At 39.8% G+C, this 12,626-nt stretch overlaps 1 long non-coding RNA gene across 1 annotated transcript in view; it reads right to left on the minus strand.

Annotated features, from left to right (window-relative positions):
- Window positions 1–12,626, minus strand: part of LOC103541330 (uncharacterized) — a 39,439-nt gene that overhangs the window by 7,740 nt on the left and 19,073 nt on the right. The window lies entirely within an intron of this gene.

Raw genomic sequence — 12,626 nt, forward strand, 5'->3', positions numbered from 1 at the left:
GAATCAGCAGTGTAAAGACTGAGGAAGCCAATTGCCAGCAGCAGGAGGTCCAGAGCCATATATTTTTGTTATTTTAGTTAAGCTTGGTTGCCAATTCGGGGGTCAGAAGCCTAATTTTTTAAAAATCCTTTTCAGTAGGAAAGTCCAAAGAGGATCTAATGACCAATGATTAAGATCTATGAAGAAAAGTTTAAAACCGGGATAATGTGGCCCAGAGGTCACAAACTCAAATGCTTTCAGTGACCAGGCAGGTACCATGTGTGAGTGAATGGTGCGCAGTGGGGAGAGGAGAGAACTGAGGACTGCTGCTCTGTCCAGCGTTCCCAGGGGCTGCTCAGCTCCAGCTGATTCTTGCCCTATAGAAACAATAGCCTTGTGTTGTCCGATTTTCCAATTTTTTTTCAAGACAGCCTGGAAATGTGTGTGTGCATAAGGTGTGTATGTGTGTGTGTACATAAAATGCAGATTCTGACTCATGCAGCTCTAGGGTAGAGCCTGAGTTTTGCATTTCTGAGGAGCTCCCAGACACTGCAATTCTCCTGGTTCACACTCTGAGCAGCAAGATTTTAGAGTAGGTTTTTACAACTCTTTGACCATAACTAAAATAAGAAATACATTTTACTTGACAACTTACATTACCCTACCCTATTGCGTTAGATCTTATTTTTTTAACTACTGGTCATGACTCATTAAATAGATTTTATGACCCACTAATAGGTCATGATATAAAGTTTGAAAAACACTTCTGTTAAATTTCTATTCAAATCCCTTCTATTACATTTTTTTAAATGCATCTTTCCATCTTCAAAGGACAGAACAAGAAAAAAAATCTGTAAATGTTGCTTGAGGAATGTAGATCAGCAGAGATGATAGTAAGGGCTAACAGGGGTCGAGCCCTTATTTATTTTCCAGGAGTACGGTTAAGCACCTGTGCTCCAGGAACAGACTGCAGGATTCTTATTCCAGCACAGCCTTCTACAAGCCGTGAAACTTTGGGCAAGTTACTTCACCTCTCTGTGCCCTGTTTCCACATCTGTAAAATGGAGATAACAATAATACAAAGGCCTTATGGGGGTTTTGTGAGGATTGCTGTATATGTAAAGCTGTATGCAGAGAACAATGTATTGCACACAGCAAGTGTCATAGAAGTGTTTGTCACTGTCGTCACTATTACTAAGTACTTCATAGGAATTATATCATTTAGCTTTCTAATAACCCCATGGGATAGTACAGCAGAAGTGTTAGTTGGCCCAGTTTATAGCCATTCCCACTTACTTCTTTGTTGACAGAATTCCTATTTATTACAGGCCTCCGTCCCTTGCAAGTCACTCAGGAGTGAATCCTCATTGGTAAGGTGATCACAATAAAGCCTCTCCCTTTGCCAATGATGAGTTAAGGAAGAGCACGTGAATCAGTTCTGGCCAATGAACCACAAGGCATCTGGGAAATGTTTTCTCTCCCTTAAAGCAAAATTGAAGAAACATCCTACCTTCTGGCATTGAATGTTGTTATGTCTAGATGTGATGCCAGAAACTGCAGAATCCATTTGGCAACCATGAGGAAGCCACTAGAGAACAAAGTAAAGGCACACTCACAGATACAGGAGGGTATGGTTATCACCTCCACTGTGGATGGGGAAGGTGAGGGATAAAACAGGTTTAGGAAATTTCCAAAATTCACACTCAGGAAGTTGCCTACTCTTTATCCACTATGTGACAATAGCCCCATTTTTAAAGAACACATAATTATTATTATTTTTTTTTTGAGGAAGATTAGCCCTGAGCTAACATCTGCCACCAATCCTCCTTTTTTTTTTTTTTTGGCTGAGGAAGACTGGCCCATGCCCATCTTCCTCTACTTTATATGTGGGACACCTGCCACAACATGTCTTGACAAGCAGTGCATAGGTCCGCACCCGGGATCTGAACTGGTGAACCTTGGGCTGCCAAAGTGGAATGTGTGAACTAAACTGCTGTGCCACAGGGCTGGCCCCATGTAATTATTTTTTTAAATCTTCTGAAGATATGAATTAATTGATATGGAAAACACTTCCAGAATCAGTTATCCATCTCAAGACATTTAAGGTCAGTTGAGATGTTCATTTATAGGGTACAGTCAGGTTGTAATCTTGTTAATATGTACAGCATTTATATATTTGCTTTGTGTCACACTCTGCCACTTTGTACATCTATTACTTTGCAATTATTCTCTTCTTATTACATCTCTATGGATTAGTTTCTAACTAGGCTGTCGAGTCCACAATTATTCTGAGAAACAACCTTAACCCGAGGTGTTATTGACTAGTAATAGATTAATAAATCCCAGTTTCCAGACCATGTTTTTAACATGCATCTTCTCGAAAAGAATTCAAATACTTTGGAATTTCAGGGACTCTGGCAGGAATATAAGGGATATTTGGGGGGCAATGTGACCACTTGACCTCTAAAAATAACGTCCCCTAAGGAGCTGCCTTGCACTCTGAGTCTGACATTTTTCTTCTAAAACCTAGCAGGCATAATGTTCTCCATGGCAACCTCTCTTATTATTCCACAAACACAGGAATACCTAAATAAAGATGTATTACGTAGGCATGATGTGTAAAATTTACTAAGTCATTTTACAAACTCACAACTACCTCATTTAGGTTTTTAAATCAAAATTTTGATTCTAAGAAACACATATTTCACATTTGAACATCTCTGAAATTGGAGAGTATCTTGCAATCTTTGTTGGCCAGACAGGAGTCATGATGCAACTGCCATTGACTGTAGACAAACTTTTAGTTATTTCTTGTGGCAAGACTAGAAAACTCTAAACCCGTGTCATTTCAACTTGAGTTGTAATCGTTGTCTAAAACCCTTCTGTTGATACCTTTTGGTAAGATGAAAAAAGCCATAACATTAAAACTTGTAAATAGGTGTCAGAAGCTTGGGGGAAAACGTATGATGACAATAGGAAAGCAGTCTTTTTGAACATGCTGTATCAGCATCCACGGGCATGTTCATTCAAAACTGAATCTGAGAAGCTGGCCTCTAAAGAAATTTTAGGAACACCTTAATTAATTATTTGGCTTGTATTTTCCTTTTTCTATATGCAAGAGTAAAATATGAGAAAAATCTATATCTAAGTCTAAAAGAACTCTTTCAACTAGCAAAAATAAATAATAATTCTAAGTGATAAAAAGAATTGTGTCATAGTTTAGCATCATTGTATTTCTTTCTCAGTGATAACTAAAATAATGATGCACCTTCAAGTCAATGATATCTTGAAGTCTATGAAAATGATATTATTCATAGAAGAGAAAACAGGATCAGAAAGGCTAAGTGATTCACACACACAGAGTTTCTGCAGGACTTGCCACCCATGGAACGTGATGTGTATTTTTTCTCTAAGACGCAGTGCATATGAAATGTAAAGTGACATGGCAAGGACAGTGTTTTCCCTTGATGTCAATCACTGAGAAGGAAGAACTCGACTGTCCAGATTGTAGGCAGGGACAGCAGTCCTACGAGACACAGATTGTGTACGTTAGAGGGAAAGCCACATTGTGCACACGGGCGCTGTCTGCCACAGCACGTATGTTCCATCAGAGCCCATGAGCCTCAGGAGAAAGTCAGATGCTTTTGTTAGTTGACGTGCAAAACACACATTACAGATGTTCTGATGATCTCTGGATCATGTATCAGAGTTCAGCTTCAGTGATCAATTATGTAAAGGAGTGATCAAAATCTCCCCGGATTTTAAAAACTGAAAGTGCCTAAAGGGAATTCTAGATTCTTACGAGCCCCTGCTGGACGTCAAGGAAGCATTTCTTAACATGTCCTGGGAGAAAACGTTTGAAACGTGTTTGAAATGTCCTGGGAGAAAATTTGGAAAAAACATAGGAGTTCCCCGACTGTGTGACGGTGCTCACGTGCTTGGGGTTTAAGAAAGAGGCCCATCAAAGATTCTACTTTGTAGTCCTCGGTCGGAATACAATACTTTAAATTAAAAACAATAAATCTTTCTAAACTCCAGTTATCTGCCAATAATGATTTGGGAACAGAATTACAGATCATTCAGTAGAACAGATCTATGGAATGGAAAGGACAAAATCCAAGAGAATTTTTCCTGCCACAAGGCCTTTGAGAGCAGTCTGCCAAAAGGGCAGTTTACGGATGTACTGACTTGGGGAAGGGAGGGTCTTGGAAAGGGAGGTAGGGGCAGGGACAAGGGGAAGCCGTATCTACTACAAAAATACTAACAGAGCCACTCTCAACCAGACCAATGATATTAAAATCCTTATACCAATTTAATTTTACCTTCTTTAAAGCAAATTATGAACTATTTAAAAAACTAATTTCGGGCTAGATTTTTTTCCCCAGTGTGATCTCAACAGCTAGTCAAATTTAAAGATTGTCAGATAGTAATCTATCCAACACAATTTTTTGCCAGTCCTAAATTACAAAGTGTTAAGTGGAATCCCTAATAGCCTTAAAAGTGAATTATTTTTTCAAGCAAATCTAAAATATCCAGACCCTAGGCTCAAGAAGAGGAAAAAATAATCATCAGCCAAAATTCTTCTAAGTTACTCTCTGTATCTGTGTTTGCAATGTGCCTGCTTCCTCTTAAGGAAATGTTCTGTAAATAATCAGGAGCCTATCTCAGTCATTCTGGGATTATGTCAGAGTTAAAAGAAGAAAACCTTGAGAAATATCTTCTTATAAAGTTCTGGAAGAAAAAGTGTTTTTGGTGTATTTTTTTCCCCCTATAGTGATAGAAGACTTGTAGAAAACTTAGTTTGAAATAATGAAACATAAAATTTGATAATAGACAAAACTCCTTTTCCCAGTTTCCTTTTTTCCTTATTATCCACACAAAATGAAGTTTTATTGGAGAATGCTTCCAAAAGCATTCAGTTTTGTTGTGATTTTCATCTCAATTATTTTCAGAGAAGCTAGTCTGGAAATTTTTCACATTTCTCAGATAATTTCAAACAAATGACTGTCTCTGTTCCTATAGACCAGTGGTTCTCAACAGGGGCAATTTTGCATCTCCTTTACGCTTGCTAAACCCCAGGGGGCATTTGGCAAGGTCTGGATCCATTTTTGGTTGTCATAACTGGGGGAGCAGACGAGGTGCTACTGGCATCTAGTGGGTAGGAGTCAGAGGAGCAGCTAAACATCCTACAATGCACAGCACAGCCCCCACAACAAAAGAATTATCCCATCCCAAATGTCGAAAGTGCCCAGGTGGAGCAACCTTGATCTAGACATATCTTTGCTTCTCTTTATTTGAAATATGCAATGTGCCACAGGGCCCTTGGGATGTACTTTAGTGCACAGAAAGAGAAAACAATTGAACACACACCCTTTCTGCCATGTGCACTGCTGGCACGCTAGACTCTTCCACCATAAATTCTTGCTTGGACTTCTCCAAAGCCTCCACTGGCCTCCCTGTTTCTACTTCTGCTCCCTCTATTCCATTCTCTCCTGGAGCAGCCAGAGTGGCTTAAATGACAGGGGGTTTCCCTTGCATTAAGGTCAATATCCTATGAGACCCTGCAGGATCTCCCTCCGGCCTCCCTCCCTCGCCTCAAGCCACACTCGCCCTTTAGTTGGTCCTATGATTCCACGATTCCTTGCACTTCAGAGCCCTTCAGTTTTGCCCCCACCCCTCTTTATTCCTTCTAATCTTTCAGATCTAATCTCAGTTCCAGGGAGCCTCCCTTAATCCATCTTTACTAGATGAGGTCAATCTCCTACAAACTCTGATGGCCCCTGGGACTTTTCTCTAATATTCTTCATAATTTGCATTTTACACGTGTGTAAATTTTTAAAATAACATCCATCTATGCCAGTTGAGCCTTAGTTAGTGAGTGCAGATCACTACCTAATTTGCTCATTGTTGCCTCTCCAAGGCCCAGCACAGTACTTGATATAGTAGCTCATTGGATATTGTTGAATGAATGAATCCCAGGTTTTGCCTTCTAGGATAGTTAATACAATTGATGGGGTTGGAATAAATGCCTCTTATGTTTATCAGTATACCTTAATGCATCTGCTTGCTGTGGGAGGGAAAACACTGGAAGGACTAGTTTAGAAGGGAAGAGTTTAGCTCAAGTATTAAACTGCTTTGCATAATAAAATAAGAATTAGAAAGTTTGAAGATGCTTAGTCAGGAGAGGAGAGATCTGGGGCCTCAAAAATACAAGTGGAAGCGATATTTTCAAGAGACATAGAAATTCTCTACGACAGGGACTAACCGCCAGATTTTAGGAGAGTGATGGTAATGATTTTGAAGTTGTTCCTGTACTGCGGGGCTCTGTAACCCTTTATTAATACAAGTCCCAATAAAACCTCTGCGCACTTGCCCTTCATTTGTTTGCTTTGTGAAATGAGAGTAATCCAGGCTGTGTCCAACATTGGGAACAGGATGGAAAAAAGATATCGGAGAGTGGCAGAGCCTGAGATTTTAACAGAGAACACCAAATTGGAGTAGAATGAAGAGAAATGTAAGCCCCTCGAGGATTACTAAGGATATCGATAGATGCTGTTTCCCCCATATTTATAAAAAGGGCTTGAGTCGATCTTATGCCAATAATGGAAGTCTAGTTGCTCCCAAGCAGGTGACCCCTGGGCACTGGCACCTGGGTTACACAACATGTGGAAGGAATAAAGGGAGGGTTAAGCTAGATGATATCTAAGGTCTCTTTTTCAAACATTTTCCCCTCTTTATTCTCTCTAACACAATTAAAGACTGAAGCATGAATCTGAGAATAATTCCCTTTAATTTTAATATCTGAATGTGTGTACATTTCCTCTGGCATGTCCAAGTGTTACTTCTCATCTGACAAACAGGCAAATGGAAATCACATTTACTCTTTATTCTGAAGTTCCCAGAAAGGTTTACAACTTCCTTACTAAAAGTCACCAAGTGACTCATGGAAAGAGCCGGGAAAAACCAGCTTTAACGGGGTATGGGAAAAAGAGTTGCAACTTCTTCACATCTAGTGTTTAAACTGTACTCTTAGCTGACATAGTGCCAGGTGCTGTTTTTAAGTGTTTTCATATATCAATTCACTGAATCTTATGAGGTGAATGGAAGTAGGTACTATCTCCATAAGGTAGATACTATTATTATCCCCATTTCACAAAAAAAGAATTTGAGGCACAGAGAGGTTAAGTAACTTGCTCAAGGCCACATAGCTAGAAAGTGGTGAGGCAACATTAGAACCTAGGCGGTTGGCTTCTGGAGGTGACACACCATGCATTTGTGTGCATTCATGCCATTTGATTAAGTTCATCCTGATTGGTAGACTTTTGCATATGGTGCGGTGATAGGTAAAACACAGGATGACATTTCAGTTAATGCCACCTCTGTCCTTTGTTTGCTCAATCCAGAGAAACATCCTTGAATTCTGTCTTTCTCTTCCATCCCACATCCAATTTGTCAGGAAACGTCCATGGCTCTGCCTTCAAAATATACCCAGACTCCAACCGCTTCTGACCATCTTTACTACTACCGTCTTGGTCTGAGTAACTGTCACCTCCCCATTGGGTTACTGCACTGTCCTCCCATTTTCTCTGCTCCCACCCTGGCTCTCTAACAATGAATTCTCAACAGCAGTCAGAGCAAGTCATTTACAAACAAAAGCCAGATCAAGTCACTGCTCTGCTCACATTCAGTGGCTCCCTATTTCATTCAGAGGGAACGCCAAAATTGTTACAATGGCCTAGAAGGCCCTCTGTTCTCTAAACTTCCTCCCTCTTCACGGTGACCTCATCTCCTCCCACCCTCCCACACAGAACCATCCCGCCACACCTGACTACTTGCTCCTCCTCTCCGCCAATATTGCACACAGGTTTTCTGCCTTAGGGCTCCTGCACTGGCCAGTCCCTCTGCCTAGAATTCTGCATGTCAGTTTTCTAACTTCCTACAAGTCTTTATAAATGACAGGCCTGCTCTGCTCAACCCCATCCCCACCCCATGTATGTTTTCCATGGCACTTAACACTTTCTAATATATAATTTACTACTGGCTATATTTACTGTTTGTCTTCTCTGTTAGAATTCAAACTTGTCAACACTCATATATCTTAAGTGCCATGCAGATTTGTTGAATGAATGAAGGAAAGAGTAAGTGGTCATAGTTAGTGACCTTAAGGATTGACTGCAGCTAGTTGGCTGGTTTTTAAAGTCAGGAAATGTCTATGGAAGTACACGAAATGTGTTATTATTGAGCACATCAGTGCTTTGGCATGAAGATACAAGTGTTTGCAATTTTAAGGACCTAAATTTTTTCCCTATGAATCAACAATATTAAAATATAAATTTAGAAGCAATGAATATGACCACTTTAATTGTAGAATGCCCCATCCTAGCATCATACCTGTATACCCTCTTTCCATTTACGTTATAGGCCCCCAAAAGGAATAGGAATGGTTACATAAAATGATACATGGACAAATTTTGCTTTCAGAACCTTTCATCCTTCCAGTCTGCTCAGCACATCCTTGTAAGTTTTTTTCCTCCAGAGAATCACTTCATTTACGCATTACATCCCTGGAATAATGCACAGAAATGCGTTCGGGTGAGTGGTGAGGAACGACTCTATCGGCAGGTGTGACAGCTCCTTGAAGCTGGCTACCTATCCCATCAGCACCAGAAGTGTGGTCCAGGACAATCTGCATCAAGATTCCGAGGGCAGTTGCCAAACTACAGATTCCTGGGACTCCAGCTATTCCTACCGAGTCAGAATCCCCAGAGGCAGGGCTGGGTGTCCACATTGTAGATTGATTCTGATTTGATTCTTAAATCCCACTGGTGTTTAAGAACCATCTTTCTCCCAGGTACATATTGGCCTTTCCCGATTCTCATTTCCTTGTGCTAATTCTCTGCCAAGGCTAATCTTCCGAGAGATGTTTGGGCAATAATATGGATAAGGTTTTAATGTGTTCACTTCCAAGATCCTCTCTCCATAATTGCATTCAATATCTTTACCCACAGTAGTAACCAACGGCAGGGACTGTCTGCATACTTGCAGGCTCATGGGAGAGAGAATTTGTGACAACCTCTCTCACTCGAGGCAATTCTTCCTCTTTAATGTCCCTCCCCGTGTAGAAGCTTGACTGAGAGGAAGGATGCTTCTCTCTGTAAGGAATACTATTTCTTCTTTCCAAAAACGTCTTCTCATTTAAGTCATATATTTGGAAATAAAAACTATGTTCTTGTACACCATGTTTATGTTTTATTTTACCCCCTACCTGGTTGACTAGACAAAACCAGGAGAACCCTACTTAGAGTGGCAGAAATTAAATTTGGCCCTGATCCTTAATATTTGCTGGGTTATATCAAATATTGATACAGGTATTTATAAGAATAAAGTTATTCTGAGAATTCCAATAGTCTTGTTTGTGTAGAATTCCACTAAATAGCAGGTGTTTTTAAAGCAAGGCTCCAATATAAATACAGTTGATTCTCATTAGTCATGCTAGTTATGTTCCGTAAAGTCACCACGAACATTGAATCAATGAATACTGAACCATTGTTCCTGGGGGAAGTACAGGGTGAGGTTCCTGCAAGCCTTTAGTCACAATATTTTTGTTAACTGATCAATGCATAACTTTGTTCATGTGTTTTTCTATTTAAAGACAACTTATTTAATAATAATGTCATGGCCATCCACAGTGTAATTCATGCCTGATTGAAACTTATCTAACACATGTATTTTCTCTGGAAGACACATCACAGCTTTCTTGCACATAGGAACAGCACTTCAGTACTATGCTCGGGGGCTGTCTAAACACTGAAATCTCCAACAAAAAGCATAAAATTTAAAAACATGGCACTAAATAGACCACAAAAGGAAATTTCTTTACAGTATGAGAAGTGAAACAAGAAGGCATAGTGTCACCTTGTTCGACTTCATTTGGGAACATGCACTTCAGACAGCTCAAATTTCCCACCACTCTGCATGCACAGGTCTGCGAATGACCGTGCAAGTGCCGCAAGTACTGATTTTAGGATTGCAGATAAATTTTAGCAAGTAGGCAAATTTGGAAATATGGAATCCGTGAATAATAAGGATTGACTGTATTTCAAAAATAAAATACCACTAATAATAATCTAGCTACCATTTATTGAGGGCTTATGTAGTGCCAAGCACATTCATTAACTCACTTAATTCTTAAAACAACTCAAATTTAGAGCTGAAGAAATTGGGGCTTAGCAAGATGATTAATTTTCTCAAGATCACCTACCTCTACATATCAAAGCAGGATGCAAGAATTCAAGATTCATTTAAAGACAACATAAATATTCTTTCAAGACATGCAAAGGGTTTGTTTGACTTTTTCTTTTCCACATTTAGAACCTAATTCAAACATTATTAGTTTGAAGTTAATAGAAGGAATTTTCCTGACATTACTTTATATCAACGAGAAAACCAAAGCGCAGAAACATTAAATGACTACCCAGGCTCGCAAATTCAATTTGTAAGAAGAGGAGTTCCAACATCCGATGGCACAGCCCAGGCATAATGACAATCCTGCTCTGTGGAAACAAACAGAATAGTACTTCCACTGAAATAAGTGGCATGTCATTTACATTTGAATTTGCCAAACTATTCCTAACATCTTATTAAATTAGACTGGTAATGCTTTTTTGAGGATATTTGAAGGATCGTGGTAATCATAGCCGAACAGAAGCTTCAAGATTTAGCACTTTCACCATATCAAAATACTAGATGATGTATTATGCAGTATTGTTAGTGAAATAGTTCATTAAATGTTTCAGAACTAATTCCTCTCTCCATGTCATTCCCATAGCACTTTGCACCAATCTCAATTTTTCCGTATACTACCTGGTATCATAATTATATGCTCACATGTCTTACTGTGCCATCATGATATGAGTATCTCAATGGCTAGGAGACTATTTCACTCACTTTCGCATTGTCTAGTACAGTGCCTGACTCATAGTAGGTGCTCAGTGAAAGCTGTTGAATGAATTTGTGAATGGATGGATGGATGGATGAATGAATACATTAATGATTGACTAAATGAGGTTTGCCTATCATGATATTTGAGGTCTTTAAGAGTGAGACTGGGTCAAATGTTTCTTATTTCCACTTTGTTCGATCACATATTTAACAGATTTCTTGAGCACTGCATTGTGCCAGCCACTGCATTAGTCATAGGAGATAACGAAGTGCAAAAGATAAAAAGGTCCCTGTCTTATGAACCTTAATATTTTTAGTGGAGGAGGGGACACTAACTAAATAAACACATAAATAACTTCAAATAGTACTTAGTGTAATGGAGAAAAATACCCAACAGGGTCATGAAGGCAGAGATACTGGGCTGCAGGTAAGGGGCCTCCCTGAGTGGGTGACATTTGAGCCAAGACCCGAATAATGATGGAGAATTGGTAATGCAAAAATCAGAGGACTCACTGCTTCAGCCCAGAAGTGACACATCTTAGTTATGCTCACATTTCATTGGCTAACACTCATGATATGGCCCCAAATGACTACAAGTGGGCTAGAGATTAGAGTCTTCTGTATGTCCAAGAAAGAGAGGAAGACAGATTATGGTGAACCAGCAATATCTACTCAGTGGCTTGAAGAAAAGGGAATGGTTAAATGATAACTTCGCTGTTTGAAAATGCAATCAGTATTTAGTATTTAATGTGGCTTTAAAAATGAGAGGGACAATTCTTACAGGCAGAGGGAGAGTCAAGCTGTTGGCACATTAAAGGAACAAGGAAAAAGCCAATGCCTGCTGGGACATGGTGAATGCAAAGCAGTGTGACAGGACATGAGGATCTAAAGGCTGTAGCATGATGTGGGCCAAGACAAGGGGTCTGGATTTTACTCTAAGTGCAGTGGGATGCCTGTATGAGGTTTTAAGAAGAGGAGTCAGGAGCCAGCCCTGATAGCCTAGTGGTTAAAGTTGGGCATGCTCTGCTTCAGTGGCCCAGGCCCTGTTCCCAGGTGTGGAACCATACCATCCATCCCTCAGTAGCCATGCAGTGGTGGTGGCTCACATAGAAGAACTAGAGGGGCTTACAACTGTAAGACACAGTTATTTACTGCGGCTTTTGGGGAGGGGGGAAAAAAAAGGAGAGGAAGATTGGCAACAGCTCAGGCAAATCTTTCCCAGCCAAAAAAAAAAAAAAATCGATTAATTAATTAAATTAAAAAAAAAGGGGAGTCAGGTAATCTGATTCAAATTTTTAGAATATCATTTTGGCCATTGTGTGTAGAGTAGATTACAGGAGGCAAGAGTAAAGGTAGGAAGACAGTCAGGGAGCTCCACAAGAGTCCAGGTGAGAGAGGATGGTAACCAGGCCTGGGGGAGGGGGACAAGAAGATGAAAGGTGGATCTTTAATGTGGAATAGACAGGACTTTGTAGCAGATTGCATGTGAGGGGCCAGAAAATAGAAAAATCTTTCACCCGTAAACAGTGCTGGACACTTGTTTTTCTTCCCATCCTTATTTTCATCCATAAACTTGAGGATGCCAGAATATATGCTATACTATATTCTTCACTGCAAAAGTTTCATGAACTGTGCAAAATAAGGTAGATGAGACGTAGTGAAGGTAATAGCAACCGATTTTAAGTTTGAAAGTGAAATAGACTTTA

Source organism: Equus przewalskii, chromosome 13 (assembly GCF_037783145.1).
Source record: "Equus przewalskii isolate Varuska chromosome 13, EquPr2, whole genome shotgun sequence".
NCBI lineage: Eukaryota > Metazoa > Chordata > Mammalia > Perissodactyla > Equidae > Equus > Equus przewalskii.